Here is a 25,538-nt window from a genome sequence, read left to right on the forward strand (position 1 = left end):
AGATATGCTGGGTAGCTAACTAGAATTAGACCAGACAAGCAATGCTGGAGCTCCCAAAAGCTTCTTATGCCTGAAGTCTCTTTTCGGTGCCTTTCCTCTTTACATGTAAATAATTACCAGTAAGATTCTAACTAGTGAAGAGATAGGAGGGATATTCCTAAACCGCGTTTTATATACAGGAATACTTCAGTTCATACTAAAGTCTGTAAATATCCCAAGCAGGGTTTAATGTAGCATGGATTGCCAATTTCTTTATTCATTGTAGATTCCCAGTGAATTGAAGAATTTTGTACTGAAGTTATCCAGGGAGAACCAGAGACTGTGGCAGATAGATAACTGGACTTCCAGCTCTATACGAGATATGAACATTGTCCTGCAGTTAAGTACCTTACCTTTACCTAATTCAGCAGCACTTAATTTTGTCATTAATGAGCCTTTGCAATGAAAGGGGCAGTTGCCCACAGTGTGGGCTGCTCAGCAACAGGCATAGGTTGTTCCTCTGTTTAACCACTTTGCAACCTGAAGCCTGATGAATAATACTTAAAAAAAAACCCACAAAACTATCAGGACTTGAGATTTGGGAACAATTCCACATGACAGAACTGTGCAGAAACACAGTGAAGCTGGAGGCACCTCTCCATCTCACTGCATCCCAACATACAATGGCACGCATTAGGGCACAGCAGAGACAGGAGGCAATGGGGCAGCACGTGGAGCACATTGCCATCTGAAACCTTCCTGCATGGGGAACGCAGCCCATGGGCTGCATCGGATGTCGCTGGCTGCAGCACTGCCCTGCCAGCATGTGAGATGCAGGCACCCTGAGGAGGGACAGTGTTTTTCACCCAATTGCTCGAGACTTGCAGGAAAAATCACGAAGCAATACTCCAGGAAGGTGCTGTCTGTTACAGAAGATGCCCTGAGGTTTCCTAGCTCCAGCCTGACCCCCAAGCACCTTGGCCACAATCTACAAGAGCCTTTTGGCATGTTGTTCCCTTTTGCTGCACTGCAAGTTCAGGGAGATCCTGAGTTCCAGCTGGAATCTTGCTCCTGGAAAAAAGCTGATACTTTTTGGCTCATCTGTACGTGTGCCAAGCCTTGCTTTAGAATGGTTTCCTCCTAGCTTAATGTCTCAAAAGCAAACTGAAGACTCCTAGCTGGACTCTAGTAATAAGACTAAGAGAAGGGGGTATGGCTCAGCTATGGCCTATGAAAAATTAGCAGCTATGGGGAAAAAAATTAAACCACATAAAAAACCTTTGAGATTTTTGCCTTCTGAAGTAAGCTTTCAACATTACTGATGCTCCTGAAAGATCTGCAGAGCAGGTATTTGGAAATGCTCAGTCTCACAGAAGTCCCACATACAATAATATCCTGAGCTCTGAAGAGACCCTGCCTGGTTCAAGAGCTGCAAGTGAGGAACTTCCAGACATCCTAAGCATTCGGGATTTTTGTTTTCTATGTGTTTGGCTTTAGCTGCCATCTTTTAAACTCCTTAAGTTTCAGACCTCACATTTCTGAGTCCAAATACCTTCCCTTACAAATATTTTAACTGCAATGTGAAAACACTGTTCACTTAACAGACATGGATCTGCTATCTTAACTTCATTAAGATCTCCCCTCCTTTATATGCAGGAAAAACTTGCGGGCAGTGACCATCACTGCAGAGTTGCAAAGACACTTAAACAAGCAGACTGCTGCACACACCTTACTATTAGATCAAGGTCTATTCTTTCGGAGTGCAGACATAACAGCTGAAACCTGTGTTTGCATTAACTTAAAATAACATTGAAAGCCATCTATGTGACCATTACATGGCTATTTATTACCATTTACAAGCATTTACCTCAAATCAATACTATTCCTTTGAGGACTTGTAAACAAGTGATTTATGCATTCCTTTATAAGATGATCTTAGGAAGAGCATCCTGTGTTGTTTTGCCAAGTTGCTTGCACTGCACAGAAGCCTGACTGAATAAACAGAAATCTGCACAGCCCCAGGAGTACTGTACAATACCAGGATTTCTAATAAGGCCACCACCTTCAAGGAGTTACACAAACACAGAAGATAACTCACCCCTTCTGTCAGCCATACAGCTGTTACAACCTTCTTTTAGCGTTAATAAAAACTAAGATGGAGCAAAGCCACCAAAGCAAGTCATCGGGGCTTAGAGGACATAACATGTTGCCAGTAAAACCCATTTGTAACAGCCCAAGAAATTGTGGTCCAACCTTTGATCAGTAGCTCTGGCAATGCCCTGGCACACTATGACTGCCCTAATAAACTACTGTGCTTTGCTGTAGGAGACCATATCAGGCAGGGCATCTCCACTGCGCTGCCAAGTCCCTGATGCATGGACAACCCCTGAGGCCACATTAAGTCTCATGCTGCAGAGTTTATCTAAGACCCAAGCTCAACTGCAAGGATTTTCAGCCTTAAGGAAATCTGTAAGATAATACTATATGTCTTTAGTCAGCATATCATCTCCTAGTGGAGGTGGGACTCAAAGGACTGCAGAGATAAAAATGAGCCAAACAATTAAAACAGTGTTAAACTAAGGACTGAATTCTGTCAGGATCAAAGATTTTGGTCATAAAGGAACACAACTCATAATTATGCCCCGTAAGTGGGAAACACCTTAGATGAGAGTATTTTCAACAGCATTTTAAAGGCAGAGAGGTGGACTGGGGGCAGCCTGCTGAGCTCATTCCTCTCACAAGCACAAATTTACTTTTCTGATCAAAGGAGATCAACATGGAGGGCAGCACCGACATTAACAAGCTTGTGTGCTTTTTGATAAGAACATTTCTCTGTTCCTGGAAGGCTAATGACAGCCAAATGAATGAGGCATCACCCTGAGCCCGGCTCAGTAAACTCTCTGAATGGCAAGACCTGTGGTGAGGGCAGGGAGAAGGGGTCTGATGAGTGTTATGGACGCAGTATCTGTAGTGGGACGCTCCAGGTGACAAGGGGGGCTCACCCACCACTTTAGTCCTGCCACAGGAGTGCCTGCAACCCTGTTGTCCCTGCAAGAGGAGGGTGACAACAGTCCTGGTGAGACAGGCCTGCTCTGCACTTGCCCACTAAGATACTGTCCACTAAGATGTTATTTTTTGGTCAAAATGCAATGTGTTGACTTTCTGATGGAGCTTGTAGCAACCCTACATGTAGGCCACTAACACTGTCCTCCATGGACTGCTGCAGGCCTTTTTTTTAAATGGTTTGGGTTGGAAGGGACCTTTAAAGGTCATCTAGTCCAACCCCCCTGCAATAAGCAGGGACATCTTCAACTGGATCAGGTTGCTTAGAGCCCCAGCCAACCTGACCTTGAATGTTTCCAGGGATGGGGCATCTACCACCTCTCTGGGCAACCTGTTCCAGTGTTTAACCACCCTCATTGTAAAAAATTTCTTCCTTTTACCTAGTCTGAATCTACCCTCCTTTAGTTTAAAACCATTACCCTTTGTCCTATCACAACAGGCTCTACTAAAAAGTCTGTCCCCATCTTCCTTATAAGCCCCCTTTAAGTACTGAAAGGCTGCAATAAGGTCTCCCTGGAGCCTTCTCTTCTCCAGACTAAAGAACCACAGTTCTCTCAGCCTTTCTTCATAGGAGAGGTGTTCCCTCCCTCTGATCGTTTTTGTGGTCCTCCCCTGGACCTGCTCCAACAGGTCCATGTCTTTCCCTGTGCTGAGGACCCCAGAGCTGAACACAGTACTCCAGGTGGGGTCTCACCAGAGCAGAGTAGAGGGGCAGAATCATCTCCCTCGACCTGCTGGCCACACTTCTCTTGACGCAGCCCAGGATACGGTTGGCTTTCTGGGCTGCAAGCACACATTGCCAGCTCACGTCCAGCTTTTTATCCACCAGTACCCTACTCCTCTGCAGGGCTGCTCTCAATCTCTTCATCCCCCAGCTGGTACTGATACTGGGTGTTCTTCTTGAAGAAACATTGACGCCTCTACTGTTGGCAGCAAGTCTCCTGTGTGTGCCCTGGAAAACCCCCGAGGCTGCGAGAAATGTCTTTGTCCTGTCAAATTCTACTCATACTGAGTCACCTTGAAGAAGTGCCAGAAACGCCACTTCCCACCTGCAGGGGTGTTGGTGGGTGCTGGGATGGCACTGTTGGGGGCACCCGGCCCTCACCTCAGCTCAGTAAGTGCTGCCTCAGTACTGGAGTGGTGCACAGAATGCTTCCATCAAGCCTCTCCGGCACTTGGTCCTGCAGCTTCTGTAAATGTTTCTGCTTGTAATGGTATGCATTCATAAACAAGGCAGTATAGCACAATTACAGGAGAAACTGAAACCCCAGCTAGTTCATCAGTTTCAACTACTGAAAGCTAATAAAACCCTTGCAGTGGTGTTTCAGACTCAAACACCAGTGTTTCACTTTAAGTACCTGAACAGCTTGAAGAAAGTAAATTGGCTAATTACATGCGCCGATTGTGAATATGCATAAACCTTTAGATGATCAGGGCCTGCATCTGTAAATCTGCTGAGACAGAGGAAGAAATCCAAGTTCTTCAAAACCTGTGGTACTGCACCAAGTGCAAGCGTGCCAGCACCACCTGTTTTCAAATCATCAATCAAAATTAGCACACAAACCGCCCTTCTCCCTTCTGACAGCGTGCAAACAATACTACTGTTTTCATTAATTCATGCAGTCACCTAGATGCCCATGCCCATGCACTTGCGCAAGCAGCAGCCCAGTAGCCAGGACCTGGAGATGGTGGTACAGGCTGGTGGCAGTTGGCTCCTCCAACACCAGTGGGAGCCTTGCAGCCTTGCTTTGGGCATTTCTAAGCATTGGGAAAGCCAAGCTCCACGCTCCCTCTTGGAGAAGAAAAGTATGGCTTTAGGGATTCCAGAGTATCTGCTCCCTGCAGCATCAATTACAAAGTAAAACTTGGGAAAAGTTTTGTGTTTCCCTACATAGGACCAGAAGGCAACAGCTTCTTTTTTGTCTAAAGCCTTGAATAGCAAATAAGCCAGAAGACTGCTGTCTGGTTCTTCTTTCACTTCAGATCCCTTCTGGGTCGCTTCATCTGTAAACCTTCATTCGACTGCAGCTCACTTGAAGCTTATTAACATTTAAGTGAGATTTATGTGCAACAGGCCCCTTTGATAATGAAGAAGTGCTGAGAAACGTGTTTGCAATAGAAATTTATGGAAAAGGGCAAATGCCTTCTCTTACCATTCCCCTGTCTTTACACCTTGCTGGGAAAACAAGGGGAAAAAGAAAATCAAAAGCCTTTACAAAGCCCATAGCTGGATACAGAGGTAGCATGGGGTTAATAGATCACATCTCATCCAGCTGGAGTCTTCCCTGTCTCAATAGCGTGTGTGTGCACATGAAATCTGTGGGATTTGAACCACAGCTCTTGGTAAAATTCCCTTCCATGTCAGTGGGGAGAGCAGCAAGATGTTTAGTGGGAGAATAATGTATTTTGTTGCAGAAAAAAGCTGTATATTCTTAAAACTTTATAACACAAGCACACTACTTCTGTTGATACAGGATTATAGAGAAGGGGTACTGCATAGTAGGTTGTTTGCTTGTTTTATTTTTTTTTAAATCATTTGCACATGTACTACAGGATCCACTAGTATCTTTGCAGTTATAGGAACTAGATGTAAATCAGTACTCTGGCAAAAAGCTAGAAAACCATAAAAATAGGTAAGAAAATTATTTTGCTGCACAAGTGGGTAAGACTGGTTCTGCTGAACAGTTAAAAATTCAGTAGAAATGTCTTTATTTTGAAAGAGTAGAGGACTAGAGAGAGACTATTTAAAAAGCAATTTGGAGAATTGCAAAGTCAATGTAAGGTACTAAGTAGAAAGGAATTTCATTTTGGTTTGCTTTTTTACCCTCTTTAATTGGCAAATGTCTGCAGTAATTGACTAAACCTTAGATAGCCATACCTATTTAACACCTGGCTAGGCATTACTTAGCTGCTCAACCTTGGATGAATATAATCACATTAAATGCAATTTATGCTAACTCTGTCCTGTTTGAGTAGCAGTCATAGCCATTTGCCATTATTAGGCTAAAGTCCTAGGAGGCATCCCAATTAAGTACAGCCTGAAAGAGCAGCACATCCTCCATTACCTTCTCACTATAAACTTATTTCTTCAAAGGAGTGTAGAATGGCATTAATCCTTTTTTTTTGGTTAAAAAACCCCAACACCCTAGCCCTGAAGTCTGAAATATTTTTTTTTACTCTTATCAATCAAAATTAAATTGCTATTTAAAACAACTATATTAAAATGATACACATGCAGCAAAATGTAAATTGCTTTACGGATTTATGTATTACAAATTGTAACAAGAATTCCTGAACCAGAAAATGATATCCTCTGGGCTCAGCTTAAAATTGATTGAAATTCATCCAGAATAGCCTACAGAAGATGACTGTCGGTTTCTATGTACTGATGTACAGACTTCTGTGACTCCTGCGACATCACGGAGCACACACCGCCGGGCTGTGGGGAAACCATCTCCTGAGTCTATTACCTTCCGGCTTCACTTTGCTTTCCTGCAAACAGCTGACCATGATTTCTGCAAGCAGGGAGAAAAAAGGGGAGAGCAGCCACCAGTACAGCTGAGCAGGGTCAGAAGGCACCTGGTGGGAGGCTGCTATTCACCAGTGAGACATGAACACGTGTAAATGAGCAGAGAAGAACAAGGCAAGTGAGAGGAGACACATGAGGAGAAAAGCGGACAAATGTAACACCAACAAGACCATGCTCTGATGGGGTTTTTCCATGACACACAAATATTCTAGTATCATAAACGGCAGAGAAGATGAGGTGCAAGAAATCCTGCAGTAATATGTATAACAGAAATTACAGATCTTCTGGATTAACATTTTACATCTTTTAAAAAGACCTTCTTTCACATAGGAGGAAGGGGACTGATTTAGAGCTGAAATGAACTCTGGGACTCTGTTCAGTTCACTTGTCTTTATTAGGCTCCTATCAAGGAGTTTGCAAAGTTAGGGAGAAACACCCAAAAGTATGAAACCAGAACTAGATGAAACAAACAGGATTCACACAAGCTGCAAAATCTGTTTGTGGAAGATTTACTGAGGACCTTTCAACTTCCGTTTCACCTACCAGATACCAAACAGACACTGAATAAAACCACTGCTTCCCTTCCACACCCTCCAAAGGAAACCCACAGCTCCTTCTCCAGGTGACTATACCAACCACTTTGGAATCAAATCCTGCAGGAGGAAGAAAAATAACTACTCCCACAAGTCTTCTTCCCATTTCTCCCAGATAGTCATGGTGCATTTAAGCACATGTACTCCTCTCTCCTCAGTGATTAGAGTTGGAAGAGATGTGGGAGAGAATGAATTTTCCCTATGCTTCTGACATTTGCTGGCAATCCTGAAAACATACGAAAGCCTTGCAATTTTTCTTCACTCCAAGCGCTCCGTCCCCCAGAGCTCCTGCACCTCTTTGGCTGCTCCCCAGCTACAACCCAGAATGGCAGACTTGGCCACCACTACATTACCCTGGTCATTAATTTTTGATGCAAGTAGTTAAGATGGCCTCCCAAGCGGAGACTTTTGGGAGACTTTTCATATTTCAGTTCTCACACAACTTGAAAATGGGTTTCCTTGCAGCAAAACATCAGTTCTGCATTTACGGAATTTCTCCTCAAATAGTCTGGCATTGACACAGCGTATCTTGTTTTTCTAATTCATGCATAAAGTTTGTAGGGCAAATTATCCCCTGCTGAAAGGCTGTTTGCTTCATTCCTTGATAACGTCACTTGCTAACTCTCAAGGAGGAGCTATGGCTACTTTGTGTGATACTCAAAGGCTTTAATCTGGCAGCCCTAAAACACACAGCCTGCTGGTTTTTCTTTGATGTCTTATCATCACCACAGTTCTGCGTGCTTCCAAAATTTGTTAAAACCCTCACAGAGCTGATATGTCCGATACCCAGCTCAGCCCTTCAGAGCCCAGCGCTTCCAAGCCTGAAAGCATTTGCACGACTTTCACTCCAATTTCCTTCCTGCGGCCTGATCCTCACAAAGCTGCAGAAGCCGTTCCCCCAGACACGCTTTCCATGTCTCAATGCTGCCCACCGCCTCCTCTTGTGGGGAGGGGACAGGACTCCGGTCTGCCTTGCAACCGCTGCCTCCCTAGCCAGAAATATGACTCTGAGATGTTACAAACCATTTCCCTTTCTCCTACCAAGGGCCATATTCCACCCCTCCAAAGGGCCACAGATTTACACGGATGGAGTCATGTCAAAGCGCAACTCAGTATCTAAGCTCTCCAGATCCATGAGCTGTGTTAACATAGTGACAGCAGTACAGATTGTACAGCTAAGATTTATGTCCCATGCTGGTCCTCCTTCCCAACCGCACCTCATGTTCATAAGGCTGAAGTACTACTGTCAGGGCACGGAGGACAGTCTATCGCTTATGCCGTGGTCACTACCAAGACTGCCCTGGAGACTCTGTGCTCTTGTAGCACTGGCAGGGCACCAGGGAGAGGGTCCCAGGGACACAGGCCACCTCCGCCGGAGCATGCAGGACCCCGCACCACGTGCCAGCAGCACAAGGGGGTCCCAGCTACCAGTGTGCCACGTTCAGCTGGTGCTTGGGGGCAGAGAGGGCTTACTGCTGCTCACCAACTGCTAGCCAGATGCAGCAAGTCAAAAAGTCAAGCAGCAGGTTAGACCTCAGCTTGTTTTGTAAATGAACTTAAAGGAAGACAGAAATTCAGGAGCAGATCCTATGAAAATCACTGACCACTGACTTTACTGCCACAAATTTTTCATGGTGTTTTTTTGTTTGTTTGTTTAATTGCTTCACAGCATTTATGAGATATGCACAAGTAAGGGGCTGCTTTCCTACTCCGCGCAGCACAGCTTTCAACGCAAAGGGACACAAATGAGGTAGGCTATCAAGGCCATTGCAGTTGCTGCTTCTCCTTTGTAGCATTACAAAGTGGTGGTTTAACTCCTCAGGATGGCTAGTCTAGCATTTTTGATGAATGCTGAACTTCCTTTAAGTAAATGAATGTGTGGTTATGCCTGTGAACCTCTGAACAGCCTCTTTGCAGCAGATCCTGTAAATTCGGTTTTGACAAATAAGTATTTAGCTATTTTTGACAATGCTTCTATCTTCCAGATCTAATTGGAAGACATGGGCCTTTGTTTATAAGGAATATTTAAAGATTTAATAAAGAAATAAATCAAGCTGAGATGCTCAAAGCACTACTACAGATTTAACTGAAGAAGACAGCAGACTACACTAGAACAGTTAAACTCTCCAGTGTGATTTATTTTATAAGCAATGCTTACTAGTTCTCCTTTGTTCTTTATTATTCAGACAGAGAACACAGCAATCGTGCACAGACACTACCCACGAATCTGCTTGCAGCACACTTTTGCCAGTGTTAGTCTGGGAGGATCACCGCTTCCCACATGCATGAAATCTACATTAGATGGCAAAGCCATAATCAAGAAAGTTCAAACATTTCCCTAGGCCAACACTGCCTAAAGAATTGATTAAAAACCAGTCAAGCCTGGAAACCGTCCTCATTATATTCCACAAAGCAAGCACGAGGAACAGTCCGCATCTCTAAACCACATTCCTTCTGCACAGTCCTACTTTCAAGTCCTTGCAATTTAGAAGAGCAAACAAACCCCAAATCTCATCTAAGGGATGCAGTTCTATCAGTAAGAGCCTTTGGAGTGGCTGCAGCCCTTGTGCTGCAAAGCACCTGACTACAATGCCTTACTGTCTGCGCTCCCATGAAATGGGAAGCATTGTAGAGAATCCCAAACGATCCCTTTGTACATCCAAACAAATCAAACATACTGGGGACAACTTTTCTTCTAACTCAAAAGACAAGCAACCAACCCAGCTGGATCCAAAACAAATACCAAAAATAGGAAATAAACATTGACATTTCCACCTCTTGCCAAACCTAGCTCTTAAATCCCCTACTCTTAGTATCACAGGTTTTTAATTTTTTAAATAAAAGATGAGATTTTAAGACAACTTTCTTGCATTTCAAATTGCAGAGAACAACATAATCTAAATTTTAAACTCAAACACCAGAGGCAAACATCAAAACCCACCGCATCACATGATTTTAAACTGTTCTAGTACTACAGGGTTTGGGACCTGGAAAAAAACAAACCAACAGGCAATATCAACTTGACAATACTGTTAAAAGCTGACAGAGAGATACGAATTTACTCACTGAAGATTAGCTTCTGTTCATTGATACAAGCAAACTGATATGACATTGTTTGGTGCATGCCGGAAGGATAAACATGAAAATGGAAAAACGAAAATCATTTACCTCTCTCTGAATCCACGGAAGCATGAAGAAACAGAAAGAGCAAGTTAGAAAGCACTCACGCAGACAGAGCTCCAACATATGATGAGACAGGGTAGTTGAAAGAACTGCTGTACATTTAATGTTCGCTGTTTGTTTGTAGCACAGTGTATATAAGCATACTGCCACTATTTCCTTTTGACGCTTATTTTAGTTGAATCCTGTTGCTCTGAAGTTTGTATTTTTGGAAACATGCAATGAAGCCAACAGGCATCAGCTGAATTTAGAGAGGCAGCGCAGACATATCAACACTGAGAGGTAATCAAGCTTAAAATACCACACACAAGTCCGGGAAGTAGTATGCAGAAAGCATAAATAGACATACAAAGTACATGAACCTTCCTTCTTCCAAAATAATGCTATTTAAAGCGGACACTGACAAAACAAACAGGAATAATTCTTCAGGCTGTGAAAACCTTACGTTGTTTAAACTGAAAGAGTAGAAAGATCATAATGAGTTCTTTTAATGCCTTTTCCAAAAGCTCAGGCCCCAAGGTCACTTGGGTTCCTCTGAAAGTTGCACACTGAAGAAGTGACAGCCTAGGTAACAACCTCACATGAGCACTGAGCTGAAGCCAGGACATATAAAATCACTACACGCCTTCATTTCTGAAGCACTATTCATCAACCACTAACTCTTGGCACAACTTAACCAACACCCCTTTCCCAAAGGTGGGCAGGAGAGGCGCAAGCTTCCCTAGCTGGGGACTGCCCTCCTCCCCCTTCCCGCAGAGCTGCTCTGCCTGCCCTGCTCCCTGCCTGAGCCCCCGGGAGGGCTCGCTGCAGGACCCCAGCACCCACCACAGCTGGCTGCTTTCTAGGTCACGCCAGCCACCATGAAACACCAGCAGCGTGAGTGCGCAGGTACGCGCGCGCTTCTGGAGCTGTCACGTGAAGAAAGCACGTGGTTTCCCGTGACGTTACCACAAAGGGTTAGCTGCACTGGGGAACGAGGTGGGTTGCCGCCTGCTTCTGCCCACCCCTCCTTAAAAACAGGAGGCCGCTTTATGCAATGTATAGTGTCTCTACAGGGATAATAATCATCCTCCAGAAGAGAGCTGCTTAGTCCTACTCTCCCACCCCTGCCTCCTGCATGCATCTCACAACTCCCCTCTTTTAAGAAGGGCTCATCTCCAGCGAGCATCCGAGCAAGGTTCATGCACTGTGCACAAAAATGTGGGACCCTACATCATCCTAGTTTGTAACTGACTCTGAGAAAAAAGTAGTGGAGTGAAAAAATCATCCCATCTCAAGTAATAAGGGCAGGATTTAAGACACAGCACACTGAAGGGAAGGGATGCAATTCCCATTAAACATCTCACTTCAGCAAGCTTGCAAAGCTTACAGGGATTGATCTGTTGCTTCGAAATGGCTTAGCGAGTAGATATGGAATAAACATAGGCTTCCTAAGCCAGGTTTTAACTACACGTGCATATGGTTAACTATTGCATCCATCCAACACAGGAGTGCGAGTCACACATGGATGCATATGTACATAGCTAGAGGTTTAATTTCTTTCTTATGTCAAGACGATAGGTCTCCTGGTGCAACTTGTACCCATTGCCTCTTGTAATTTCCATGTGGCTCCTCATGAAGAACAATAATTCACTGCAACAACCTCTCCAGGGACAGGGTGCTAGACGATCTCATTTAGGCTCCCTTTCCCATGAAAGGTTCATCAGATTGTCTTCTGATGTTCCTTCCTAACCTGGGCTGTTTTATGATTCTATGAAAGCAGCCAAGTTGGAAAGAAGACCCATATTTACAAATGCAATGGACTTTCCCAGAAATTTTACAATGAAAGTGTGAGACAGCCTCATCATAAAGAAGAAGAAACAGGGCTCTCTGCTCCACTTCCTTCCATGCAGTGAGCTGGGAGTTTCCCCTTTTCAATATCCAGTGGTGACCTGTGTGGATCTCCCCAACCAAAACCCCACTCATTCTTTCGCTTCAGCTACATGGGCTTTCTGCTGGGCTTTGCAGAATCAGCAAGGACTTCACCATGCCTACTGCTAACATTTTATAAATTAAAGGGTTAAAATTACATCTCAGTATTGCAAATATTGGAAGTTTTTCAAGCCTAAATGGTCGTTGGAATCAACGATTAGACTCAAAACATGACCTGCTGGTGCAAACTCTTAAAGGGAGATATGTTAATTACCCTATCGTTATGCAAGATAACAATTGTATAGAACAATCACCATTGCAGCTGCCAGCACAAACAAAGAAAAGAGCACAGGAAGAAATACAGGAAGGTGAGAGAAAAATACAAGCAGTTGGGCTGCTGGACTTGCCCAGGCAGTGAGGAACGAACAGGGCTCCAGCTGGGGGACTCCCACACCGTGGGATGCACGCGAATCAAAGGCGGCTGCATCCTGCTTCTAACCAGTTAATTACAGCTTTCCAATCAACCCAGTATCTCCTCATAAAGCGTCTTGTAATTTATGAATTATTTTCACACAAAAGACTATTTGCCTGTATTCTCTTCACATTCTGGTAACTCGAATACGGTTAAATGATTTACCTTTAAAGTTAAATAAATAAATTAAAAAAAATTTGTCCCAAGGCTAAAAAGCAGACATAGGAAGTTTCAGTTCAAATGACAGATTTTGCTGATGGCTCTAAGTGCCAGAAATGCTGCAAGAGCAGCTGTGCAAGTGCCCTACATATCCTTTTCCAAGCTGACGGAGTTAAAAGGGGTCAAACCAGAGCCTGCCAATAACGTAGGAAAACGATACCTAGAAAATTGTGTCAGGGCTGCTACACAGGATTTGAGACTCATTTCTGAGGGGAAAAGGCCAAGACCTCTGAGGAAAACAGCCCGCGACCTTCCAGCCTGCAGAGGTGTGAGAAAGGAGCCCCCTCCTAGATCGAGCCCCAAGGAGACGCTGCCTCCTCGGGAAGGGGGTGACAGTTTCCTCCTCCCCACCACTTCTGCCAGGTCCATTTTTTCCAGGTTGTTTTCCAGTAAGCGCCTTTGGAGGCAGTGCATCACAGCACTGCTGATGATGCCCGCCTCCCTCATCACCCCCTTTCCTCCGCACTTGTCTCGCAGAGGGTTGTACCCAGCCCAGGGACACAGCAGAGGCAAGACGGTTGCAGAGAGCAGCGTAACTCATGGGGCACCATCCTGCGGGAGAGGTCTGCACAATATGTGACAGTGCTTGAGTATAAGACAATTTCTCCTTCCAGCCCCAGGTTTTGTACACCAGTGACTAATGCAACTTGCATCCTGGAGGTGGATCGCTGGTATACAATGCCCACCCCACAAGCTGAAGGGTAATGGAGGTTTCACTGGGAAGTGAATAAACTGAGAGGCGTAGTGGTAACACCACTGACCCCCAAAAAACACCCTCCACATGGCACTCATAAGGCTGTATCTGGATTTCTGCATTCAGGTTTGGGCCCACCAGTACATGGTGTCCAGCCGAGGGCTACCAAGGCGCAGGAACCATGCTTGTTTAGCCTGGAGACCAGGTGGGCTTGTTTAGCCCAGTCGCTCATGGGAGGGTTTAAAAAATAAAGCAAACCCAAGTTTCTTTGCCAAGAAAGCAAGCAAGCCCAGAGAGATACTCGAAGAGGCTGTGCAATCTTTGTTCTTGGAGGTTTTTGAAAATATCAACCAGAAATGGCCCTGAGGTAATCCTGAACCCTGCCTGGCTTTGGGCAGGAGGCTGGTCTAGGTGACCTACTGCAGTCCTTTCCAGGGTAACTTTTTTCCTGTGACTGTCTAACAGAAATGCCTCAACGCACAGGACCGAGATGTGCTGTGCAGATGGACATGGCGATGCTGTGCTTATGCAGATGACCAGCCTACGGGTCTGTCTCAGCACTGGGGCTGAGGGAGGCTGGCAGGGGTGAAACGACATGCCAAGAGCCCTGGCAGCTCAGGTCCCCTGGGCGCCCATCCATCCCGGTGACTGGGACAGATGTCCTGGACTCCAAATATTCCAAGGTTGCTACTGTTGTGTCTTCTACTTCAACAAGGGCCACTGTAAGACTACAATGTGATGGAGAGCAAACCACACCAACAAACCCAAAAAGTTTTGTTCTTGTTGGTGTCTCCAAAAAGGTATTTAAGGATCAAGGTCATGCTCCCATGCTCTGCTAATGTTTTAGTGGGGCACTGCACTGCACAAGAGCCTGGGACAGCCTTAGAGTCTACTTCCCTGTACCTGGCAGGGTTAATTTAAGTCTACAGCCTAACCATCTCTGTGACTGAGCATTCAGCTAACAGGGCGAAGAAGTTAACACTGCAACTTCCCCAGTTGTCTTTTTTGAGCAGATCAGAAAAAATAAGGCTGCCAGGTCTCACCTACACCCTGAGCAAGTACAGAGGTCTACCCTCCAACCTCCGCAGTCCTTAAATATTTTCACGTGGGACTACACCCTTCATCAGCACCCCTGACCACCTCTCTTCCTAAGAGATAATGACCAAATGAAACGTCTTTGCTTTCAATTACTGTAGAGTTTTAGTGGAGTAAAACACATTTTACTTGATCAAAAATAACGATGCATGGCACAAGCCTTTCGTCTTTATTTACAGTTATAAGTACTTGCCCAAGCATGTCCTCTGAGGTACAGAAGAGGCCCTACTCTGGTTTTCTAATTTGTAACTACAAAGTCTAGTAGCACTTAATGCAGCAACATGTTTATGTAAAATGTATTTACACCTCAACAACATAACATGAACAAATAAAGGTAACAACCTTCATTTCTGTGCATTTGGAAGTCTCTCTGTTGCTTAGAGAATGATTATGTACTTCAGTTATGTATGCTATTAGAGAAATATAGTTGCTTTCACTGAAAGGAAAATAGCTGTGGTTTATAATTTTTCTAAAGGTTTGTTAGCTTTTTAACCTTTTTTTTTAAAAAAAAAAAAAAGTCCTTAAGCCTTTTGTCTTCCAACAACTATCAGAGTACTCCAGCAGACTGGCCTTGAGTTTCTAGGTCCCTGCCACTACCAGGCTGGAGACTGAGTAGAAGTACAACTAACACTTTCTGCAGAAATCCCCTGTTCATTGTGGGCCAGATTGTGCCATCAATTTTTAAGCAATTCTCCACTGGTAGCAAAGAAGATTTCTGCTTAAAAATTGATGGCTTGATCTAGCCTTCTGTTGCTAATCATATATTATGAAGACTACTATAACCTAGTCAGATTCTATTTTTAAAATAAAAAGAAAATAAGAGGCAGCCTGACAAATTATATGAATCCACATTTTGTAAAGACTAAATTGTACTGGTAAGACCAGAACCAGCTCTGAATCAGTAAGTCCCACTAACAGTTTGGGTGCTAGACATCATACTGCTATCTGACAGACAAGCTGGCTCCTTGTTATTCTTCAAGTCCTCTCCACAAATATGCAACCTCAGGTCACTTTACCATTTCTTCAGGGTTTCCCTCGTCTGCACACACTAAATGACAGCGACTGAAGACCTGAAATGAAAGAGTGGGCGCACTTACAGTCCCTGAAGCACATGGCCACCCCAGGCACCTGCTCTCCTGATGTAAACCAGGGGCATCTTTCATAAACCACTGCAGACCACTTTCCTTTCCTGAGGAAATGTTATGTTTGGCTTGTTAGGGAAAACAAACACTTTTCTGGAAGCATGAAAAGAGCTTTGAACAGCAGGCCACCTTTTCCCCAAATCACTAGACCACCATTTTAGATGGATCAGTTGGATATAGGATTTTCTGTTTTAATTTTTTCAAGAATTATTAAATTCAGCCGTAAAGATATTTCCAATTTGGAAACTTCTTAAAGCATATAGAGAAGGCTTTAATATCACATCAAAATACAACAACAGAAAAAAAAAGGGGATGTTGTTTTCTTTGGCAGATACCAAACCAAATTCAGGGACATGCCAGTGATTTTCTAATAGGACGAAATGAAACTGAATGCTTCTTACTGACTTAATACTCCCCGATTTAGAACTGTTAAATTTCAGTTTTTGACCTGGATTAATTTACCCAGAGAATAAGGTTATCTCAGCCTATCTTAAACTACACTGGAGCAAAGTCTGCACTCTAACACAAATTAAAGCTATACAGAGCAGTCGAATCAATACTAGCACTAATATCAATTAGATCAGAATTTTGTCCCCAGTAACAGAGTTTTACTTCATGTCACGAAACACAGGAAACTCCAAACGGTGAACCAGAAAGCCTTGCTCAACAGGATACCCAACAGACTGTAACAATACCAGAAACACCACAGGCCTTCACTACACACCTTAATTATCTAAAATACTAATTCACGCAGTTTGTTTGATCCTCATCCGTATTCCAACTGATCAGTGTTTAAAATATCTTCATAGATAAGTCTATTTATTTATATACATCCACTGTTGTAGAAGGGAAAACTAACCTGTACTTAAAAAAAAAAAAAAAAAAAAAAGATCTAGCTGGTATTACATAATAAAACCCCACTATCTTCCTCTTTCTTTCTTTTAACCTACTAAAATAAATAAGCCAATTTTTACTGAGAAATGCTCAGGGCTAAATAATATCCTCTTCCTCACTCACAAGTTGTTATAATTACATTAACTGCAAGGCAACAGCTACAAAAACATAATTAAAGCCATAGTTTTAAGAGATGAAACACTTCATATATTTCCGATAGAGGATCAAGACTCAGCAATGTTTGCTATCCTTTAAGAAAGCAAAAATTACTGCACAGAACAGGGAGAGCAATGAGGTTCCATAACATGCAAGAAACCTAATTTAAGAGTGAAGCTGCTGAGTTTAAAGCAAAAGATAAATGTGCTTGTCTCTCTTCCTTCCCCTCTACACCCAGCATAATGAGGATTCAAAGCTATATATCAATTAACAAATCAATGAAATTCCTCCTGCTGCAAATTCTTTATGAATACAGATAGGATTAAGTAAGCACAGAGACCTCAAGGCAATACATTACATTTAAATCATGAAGTTTCCTCTTCTGTCAAAAAAGCCATTAACCATTTCACTTCAACTAAATATATTTTACATGTATGTATCCCTCCATACAGTGTAATACTTCTGTCTTTAAACATTTTTACTTCTTTTGGAGCTCTACAAAGATTTCAAATTGCACAATCTCCATTGTCAATTACGGGCTGAAAGAAGAAAGCCCAGACTGGCTAGCTAGAAGTTAGCTGGGAATTACACATAAATAATTATACAGGCACTGTATGTTTGGGGGAAAACGCAGGAGTTTCTTCTCTTCAGTAAATGAGGTTTCTGCTGTTCTTACCTACAGCATCTTTTTATCCATTAACACAGCTTTACCAGTAAAAACAAATTATGATCGTACTCTACAGAATCAGGCTAGTCAGTTTGCAGTCAGTAACCGCAGCCAGTTCAGGAACCTGCAATTCTGAGGGGGACACAGACCCCCAAACATATTAATCATCAGGATCCATTAGTTAGCTTACTGCTCAAATGAGCAACATCTGAAGGGATAAAGGAGAGGGAGAACAGCATCAAATCCTTACCGCTCAGCACACAGTCCAGCATTTCTGCTACAGTGCTCTCCTGAAGGTTGTTAAGTGTCAGCTCTCGGAGAAAAGAAATCTGACTTGCCTTTGTCACACTAGGAGCTGTAATTTGCCTTGCAGGCATCCACACAGAAGCTTTAGACTAATGGACCATAGCTTTGAAAATACAGCTCAAGACAAAGGCTACTCCTAACGTGAGACTGTTGTCTGGGGGCGGAGACTGAGGTTTTTTTTCTTGTCACTTTTAAAGTTTCTTACCTTTTTGTTGCAGCAAACAGGAATTTAATGCCAAGCACGCCATACACAAACACCCAACTCAACGCTCTGCCTGGTCCCCGTCTCCGCTAGCGTGTGTCTAGGCATCAGATGATGCAAAGTGTACTTGATGCAGCCGTGTACTTGTACTTCACCGACGGGGGCCGAATACCCCCGAGAACAGCAGCTCATTCATTTTGTATCGAGTTGAAGCACATCATGTCAGCTCCCACTCTCCTCACGGACTGTGCACGCTTGTGTTCGCCGGCTCCAGCTGTGAGCGAGTGGGTGCTTCTCCCTGGAAGGCACCGCTCCATCAGGGGTGTGTCTTTTCCTCCCTTCCCACTGCTTTTACTATTTCCACGCTCCCCCCCGCCCCGTGCTCTGACCGGCAGAAGAGGCCCCTCTCCTCCCTCTTTAACAAATCTTCACTGCTATGCGTTGTGCTCCTAGCCTGTAAACTTCCAAGATTAATCTGCTGTGACAGAAGCAATCTTTTGGGGAAGGCTGAAGTGCGCAGGGAGTCTTCCCCTCCCCATTTTCCAAAACCAGTGCAAAGCTTTCACAGTGTGACTCTGAACTGAACGCAACTGAGAAAGTCTCTTTAAAAGGCGGCAAAGATTTATGGCCAAATCCAAGAATTCAGACAGAAGTACAACTGCATTTACTTCAATGAAATTACACCTGCTTATGCTAGAAGTGAGATTTATCCTTGAGCTGTAAAAACAAACACACCAAATAATTTGATTTTCCAGAACTGACACATGCAATAACAGTAAATCTAATTTAGAAGTGTTGCTTGTGCTAAGGCTGACAGTAAACACAATGCTCCTGGAGCTCCGTTCTTTATTCGGCAAAAAATCCCCATCAAACATGCTCAACCAGCAATAAAGAGCCGCTTCCCCAGGGACTGCGCTCAAAACGTGGCAGGGCTTAAACCCCATCCCGGGGTGTTCAGCTTTCACAGCTACCCACAGCACTGCACATCACCCCTCCTGGATGCAGGGGAGGACTGGGGGGAAGCAAACTCCAACTGAGGAACAACCACAATGGCGCAAAGACATGGGTTACCATCCTGCACATCACTCTTCTCCATCCAACGGACTTGCTCCTTCAAACCTGCCAGCGGAGCTGCTCATGGGATCACACCCTGCCCTCTCCAAGGAAAACGAGCCAACACGGCAAACGCCCACCAACCAGCCTCTTTAAACTAGCTGAGCTCAACGTGCGTGAAAGCAGGGCAGGGAATGCGACCACGGGTATTTCTACCAGCAGATTTGAGAGGGTGAAAAAGCAGTTAAGGACAGTTTTCTGGCAGTCACTTCTTCCAGCCACACAGATGCACTGGGAGCAGGATGTTTGTTCACTGTCTAAATATATCCTGAGAGTCTAGTGAGGTTCCTTCCTTCCTTCCCTCCTGCGTATCATCAAGGTTTGGCAGGACCAGTTATGCTCAAGCAACAACCTGTGCCATCCTGAAAGCTTTCCGCTGATTTCCACAGGAGTAACAGGCTGGAATTTAATAAACAAATCTGTTGACGCTGCCTAAGAAGAAACAGATCCAACTCCTCCTTTCTTGGATGTGCTGGATACCCAGCGCTAACAAGAATTCAAGGCTATATAATAATTTTTGCACTGAAGCAAACAAGTAAGTTCTTGATAGTCCTGACAACTGTGGAACTTACTTGGGGGGGAAAGAAATGGGCATTTTATGGGCAAGAAAAAGGGCACCTGAAACTGGTTAAATGCTGTAAGATACACACGCATTACATTTTTTAATCCAGGTTCCAATATGCGTTCAACATAACTTGTTTAAACTTGCAAATGAAGACAGAGTTAATCTGATAACTATGACAACTACCCTCTCCATTGCTGTTCTCCTCTTTCACTCTCAGCAAATAGCATAGAATGGGATATGGTAGACTTCCAGCTGGCCAAACGACAGCACTTCTGAGAACAATGTCACACTCCAACTTAAAAGGTTTCTAAGGAGAGAAGCCAAACTTTGCCGTTTTAATATGCTGGAACAGTTTGTGGGAGAGAACCACTCTTCCCTGAACCTCTCTTCAGTACCAGAAAAGAGATTCAGCAGAACTTTGGAAACCTGTCAAAATAAGTATAATTAAAACTATGTCCCAGTCTTCAAGTTTTTACCTGGCTATCCAGTAAATGAGCTGGAACTGAATTCCAATCCTGTGTTGGTTTTGATTTTGGTATGTGGTACATGCAAAACTTACTGCCTGTGCACCTTTCAGTAATGATATGGCTAGACACACACATGCTGGCTCTGTTGTTGTGAAATAACTAGCCCTGGTATTTTTCATCAATCCTCCTGGTCAAAGGGAAGGTGTTTGAAAGGACCAGTTGAATCTGGCGAATAAACAAATGGTTACAGGACTGGTGCCACAGCCAAGGGTTTGGCTACTTAGACCATGGGACTTGCTTTGAGAAACCTGGTCTACTGGGGGCTAACAGGGTCCATCAGAGAAGGGGAAGAGCACCTCCGGTCATAGGCTTGCCAAGGTGGTGAAGAGGCCTTTAAACTAAAGTTGCTGGGCAAGGGGAGCCTCAATCCATCCCACTCCTACCAGTTTGATGCCACTGCCAGCAGTAGATGCCCAGAGCCTAGAGAGGGATCACAGGTCAGCAGGAGAGCACCTGATGAACAGCACAAAGGAATTCCAGCCACTCCAGCCAGTAAGTCAACTTCATCAGGGGCCCAACTTAAATGCCTCTATGCAAACACACATAGCACGGGGAATAAACCAGATGAGTTCGAGGCATGCACACACCTGCAGGGCTATGATCTTATTGGCATCACTGAGGCATGGTGGGAGGGGTCCTACAACTGGACTGCTGGAATAGAAGGATACAGGCTGTTTAGGAAGGACAGGCAGGGGAGATGAGGAGGGGGTGTCACCCTCTATGTCAATGACCAGCTGGAGTGCATGGGGCTCTGCCTGGGGATGGATGAGGAGCCGACTGAGAGTTTATGGGTAAGCTTATGGGATTGGAACTACATGATCTTTAAGGTCCCTTCCAACTCAGAATCATAGAATGATTTATGACCAGTGTTTCAGCTTCCCTATCCCTTGCCCCATGCTCTCTGCTCCTCTAAGTTTGTTGCTTCTAGTTGCTGTCTATGAAAAGGGCAACAGATTTACCTCTGTTACCAGCAACAGGAAAACCTCTTAAGGCTTAGCCAGCAGGCAGTTTCCAAAAATGAAAAAGCAGTTTGGGCCCAGTGTTTTCCCATTTGTGCACACGCAACTTGCTTAGTAACTACAGCTGTGCCTTGTGTTTGTCCTTCTGGCCAAACTTAGCTTTACCAATCCTCAATCCTACCCAAAAATGAGAAATTCAAACATGAATTTAAAATTTTAGATAAGGCTTTGGGCAGTAGTGGTATCTGATTTCTGATTCCTTTGAGCTTACTTGGCCAAATGTATGTATTCTGAAAATGAAAGGTGAAACTCACACAAAAGTCTTCTTTCATGAACTGTGTTTTAAAGAATAATCATCAATAACTTAAGTTTTGAGACCAGTCATGGAAGTTGCAGCAGTCAGCATTGGCTGCTGAGTTTGGCTGACAGGCTCTCCCCAGCAACAACTGCTACCATAAACCATGTGAAAAAATTTCCAGCGCAAACACTGGACCAAGTCCCATTTCCCACTGCCAGCCAGTTCTGTGAGCTTGCAGCCAAATCGCCAGACAGGAGGGATCTTTGTACTGCAGTTTACCTACAGGCTGCAAAAGAAATGAGCTTGCAGCAGGTAACGGGTCAAATTTACACTGACAAAACCATCACAAGCAGCCAGTGCTGGCAAGGTGAAAACTGCCCAAGAGAGCTCTCAAATTCAACTCCTGCACTGCCAAAAGCGCCAAATTCAAGGCAGCAGGGGTGTTTTGGGGCATGTCTGGTGTATAAATACAACACATGTTGTTCCAGCCTCTCCCAGCTATCACATGCTGCCCTCTGACGGGTCCCCAGCTGGGTTATATGTTCCCAAACTGCTGTGTTCCTCACTGGAGATGAGGTTCAGCCAAGCTCATAATCAGGGACTGAATATTTAACAGCGTAAAGAATCTGGGCAGATCTCCACGTGCTCAGCAGTGATGATGTGCCCAATTCTTTGGTTAAACTGCCAGTGAACAGCATCTGAGTAAATGAAATTAGCTTATACTCAAGACACAGGGGTAGGATCATGTTCTTCCCAAATTGATCAAATATTCCCATTGCATGGGCAGAAGCTGTTTACCTCAGAGCAGAATACCAACTATCCCATCACACACAGCCCTGTTAATACCAGCTGAGCTATGGCTGGACTGAAGAAACAAAACCACTACCAGTGGCTGAGATCTGCGTACTCACTCTGAGCATGTGCAAGGACTGGATCCAAGGGTTTCACACACAGAAAATTTTGAGGAAAAAAGAAAATGAGTTTATGAGTAAGCAACCTGCATTCAGGTTGCAGTTTATTTCAGTTTGAACAACAGGAAAATAATATAGCAACAAATTCATGTTGTGAGGCCAAGAGTATGTTTTTGCGGGTGGAGAGGTAGTTAGCCCTAGCAGCTACACTCAGACTGCTGGTTCACACTTGTAGACCTGTAGACTTGTAGTCCTACACTTGAGATAAAAGCAGAAGCAGGTTTGCATCCCAGCTGCTGCACCTGCAGCATTCAAAGCTACACTTCTGCCCTACAGGAAGAGAAACGTTTCCCAAGCTTGCCCTGCCTTTTGCTATTCTGAAGCATCCATCCTATCCTGAAGCAAAACATTTTGACATTTCCAGGAAACAAAAAATTAGTCCTTTTAGCAAAACTCAGAGCACAACAATTTTGCTTAGTCTTTAACAACCTAGAAGCTCAAAACCTGCCATCATTGTGATCATCTGCTTTCATCACAAATTATCAAGCAGCAACAGCAGTGCCAAATCTTCTAATTTATCTGAAATTTCATATTATTTTCAAAAAGACAGGGGAGAAGGTGAAGGATGAGTGAAGAAACATTTCATAAACTTTAAAACCTGGATTCAGACAGGTATATGAGAATCTCCACACACCCCACAAAACATGCTTCCAGCATTCATGAATGGATGAAGAAAGTTTGAACTACTACCTTGAATCCTGAAGGCTCAAAAGTGACTAAATGAGTATACCATTTATGAATGCCTGGGTTAGCAATATCCCAGAAGAGCTTTGTTTGTTTTTTAAACTAAGGCCCTTGAAGCCACACATATACTTCATAAATGAATATAGGGCACGAGCAATTGCTTAGTTTGCTTTGTCTAATTCATCTCATTATGCTCCTGATGGTAGCTGACAAAAAGCAAAGATGAAAAGCAATTTTCATAATAAAATACCCAAGCGTGCCCCCCCCCCAAAGGAAGCTTCCTTAGTGCATCTGTTTTCTCGTGGGTGTAGGTACTTTTTATCTTAAATGTGTATCTACGTTGTTGGAGATATATATGTAAAGTTCATTTAGATTCTTCAGACATCACCAAAAGGAACAGGCAGAAAATAAACTTCTTAATCAATGAAGAAAGACTGATGATACACAACTACAAAGCAAAAGCAATTCAATACCTCCTTAGCAAACTGAAGTACACCTGCAATCAGCTTGCCAGAAAAAGGACCTTAACTGCTATGAGACTGTCTGCAATTGCAGAGGACAGGCCATAAGAACCCAGATGGACCTTTCCAGTCTGAACTACTGAAAAATTATTCCTTAAGTACTTGTTCTGGTTTTGGCTGGGATAGAGTTAATTCTCTTCATAGTAGCTAGTGTGGGGCTATGTTTTGGATTTGTGCTGAAAACAGTGTTGATGACACAGGGATGTTCTCATTACTGCTGAGCAGTGCTCACACAGAGCCAAGGCCTTTTCTGCTTCTCACCCCACCCCACCAGTGAGCAGGCTGGGGGGGGCACAAGAAGCTGAGGGGGAACACACAGCCGGGACAACTGACCCCAACTGACCAAAGGGATATCCCAGACCATATGACATCATGCTCAGCATATAAAGCTGGGGGAAGAAGAAGGAAGGGGGTGGACGTTTGGAGTGATGGTGTGTGTCTTCCCAAGTAACCGTTACACGTGACGGAGCCCTGCTTTCCTGGAGATGGCTGAACACCTGCCTGCTGATGGGAAGTGGTGAATGAATTCCTTGTTTTGCTTTGCTTGCATGCATGGTTTTTGCCTTACCTATTAAAATGTCCTTATCTCAGCCCTCGAGTTGTCTCACTTTTACCTTTCTGATTCTCTCCCCCATCCCACTGCAGGGGGGCAGTGAGCGAGCAGCTGTGTGGTGCTTAGTTGCTGGCTGGAGTTACACCACGACAGTAATCTACAGTTCCTCTTTCCACATCTTCTTGACTAATACAGCATCATCCCAAACACTGCCACATGTCAGTAACAGGTATCCCAGAACACAGGCAAGCTTACTTTCACAGGTTCTTTTCTGAAGTGGAAAAATTCACATACTTCACTGATGTTAAACATAAGATCAGCAGAATACTAGGTCAAATACTGAAGCCAGCTACCTTGCCTGACCTTGCAGACCTCAAACTCTTTCATACTCTTCTAAGGTTTGTAGTAGGCTCCTTACTTTTCCACCTGCTACTTTGTTCTTCTACAAGAAGAACCCTAGCCCTGATAAAGAAATAACATTTACACCATCCTGCTGCTCCCAAACGTATTACGTTGATTTTGCTGAGCACTATCCAGGCTTTCCAGGTCCTGTAAGTTATGGACTAACCCAACTCATGCTGAAGTTAATAAAAAACTTCCCATCAATTATAAGGGGAATTTGGTCAGACTCAGGGGGGCACACAAGCATACATCCAGCCAGCTTTGAAATTAATCAAGGTGGGGAGGGGAACTTCAAGCAGTAAAATATTGAAATTTTAGACACAATTGAGTTCTATGTTTAATGCATCATTCAAATTATAAATTGAAATTATTGTTATGGCATTAAGATGAATAGCATTGATGTGAAGCAGACCATCATCACAAAAGATATAAAGCACACAGACTTTTCAATGTCATTAAGCACAAGTTTCTTCTTGAAAAAATACAGATGTTCATGTAACAGTTTCTAAATACAAAAACAAGTCGGTCAGTAAAAAAACCCCTAAATGTTTAAGACACTTGAATTATTGTTGAAAAAAATCTTTTAGTTTGCTCAAATTAGTGTTTAAGTTTTTGCTAATCAATCTGCAAGTATCAAAGAGACTTTAGTAGGCCATCTACCTCCATTGCCAGAGGGCAAATTGTGCTGAATACCACTGACAAACAAAGGCCCTTTTCCCTGGTGGAGCCAATGTTAGGGAAGAAGCCAACATACCATTCTCAGAATTAAAAGCCTGAAGTGAAAATGCTTTCTAAATACGTGTAATGGATAAGACAGTATATGCTATGGTTTACATAAAATGT

The 25,538-nt window shown here is 43.7% G+C and overlaps 1 protein-coding gene across 13 annotated transcripts in view; it reads right to left on the reverse strand.

Moving 5' to 3' along the window:
* APBB2 (amyloid beta precursor protein binding family B member 2) overlaps positions 1-25,538 on the reverse strand; it is a 156,502-nt gene that overhangs the window by 11,214 nt on the left and 119,750 nt on the right. The window contains exons 1-2 of one of the 13 annotated variants that reach the window (XM_030035969.2): positions 18,106-18,469; positions 10,333-10,338 (exon numbers count right to left, since the gene is read on the reverse strand). The exons of 10 other annotated variants lie outside the window; for them this stretch is intronic. The gene's annotated coding sequence lies outside the window, so the exon portion shown is untranslated. Of the gene's footprint in view, positions 1-10,332; positions 10,339-17,844; positions 17,950-18,105; positions 18,470-25,538 lie in introns of those variants that run through there. 2 more of the 13 variants (XM_030036130.1, XM_030036050.2) reach the window with 2 other exon arrangements.

This window comes from Aquila chrysaetos, chromosome 1 (assembly GCF_900496995.4).
Source record: "Aquila chrysaetos chrysaetos chromosome 1, bAquChr1.4, whole genome shotgun sequence".
In the NCBI taxonomy this organism is placed as follows: Eukaryota; Metazoa; Chordata; class Aves; order Accipitriformes; family Accipitridae; genus Aquila; species Aquila chrysaetos.